The sequence below is a fragment of the Arachis ipaensis genome, chromosome B08 (genome assembly GCF_000816755.2).
Source record: "Arachis ipaensis cultivar K30076 chromosome B08, Araip1.1, whole genome shotgun sequence".
Classification (NCBI taxonomy): domain Eukaryota; kingdom Viridiplantae; phylum Streptophyta; class Magnoliopsida; order Fabales; family Fabaceae; genus Arachis; species Arachis ipaensis.
Genome location: NC_029792.2, coordinates 89806084 through 89807017, shown reverse-complemented (window position 1 = coordinate 89807017; position 934 = coordinate 89806084).

Genomic DNA, 934 nt, shown 5'->3' with positions numbered 1-934 from the left:
TTTTTATGGACCAAATCAGTATTCGGGGAATGCTAATATGGAGAAAGTAAACCTTAATTGAAGAACTAATATTTTTTTTATTAACATAAGATATGTGGGTAAAACATTTGGCTAAAAAAGGTGATGGGAGAACAAAAAGCAAAAAATAAGACAAATATCTCAATTATGTTTTTGAATCTTGTTAATATATATTCCAAAAATACATTTTAAGAGCAACATAAAAAAAACATTTTACATAAAGTTATTGAAAATATTAAAAGCTTAAAAAAATTATTATTATACTATTAAAATATATCTTCAAAATACAAAATAGCCACAGAACTTCAATGAAAATTAAAATAAGGAAGTTGAACCTTCTTGTTTGTTGTCAAATATATATATTTTTTCCACCAATAAAAGTTATTTGTTTTAGTATTCAACTTTAAATGGTCATGTAGCAATACCCTAAACAATATATGTTTAAGTCAAAATGGATCATCATGGATTTTTTTTTTTAAGTATGAGAAAAATTCATAACTCCAAATGAGCAGACCTAAAAACAGGTGTTATAAATAAAAAAATTTGCTAAATAATTTTGTTTTTTATTTTTTTACTGTATCTCCCAATTCAACATAGCAAAGACTAAGATAATAACTAAAATCTGAAACGCACCCTAATTTAAACCAAAAGGATGCGCGTCCAATTTTGGTATAATAACTGTTTAGGAAGAAAAAAAACAACCAACTTGTTTAGAACAATAATAATGACGGAGCAAAACTTGTATAACAGCAAAAAGATCTAAAACCTTGGAACAACCCTACCATTATTTTACCATAAATTAATGTTTTGTCATAAACACATGCAATCAATCTCAGTGAATAAAAAAAACCGATTGTGCTCAACGTGTTTGAGAAATGGGATTTTTATTAAGAGTAATATTACACATCTAAATTTT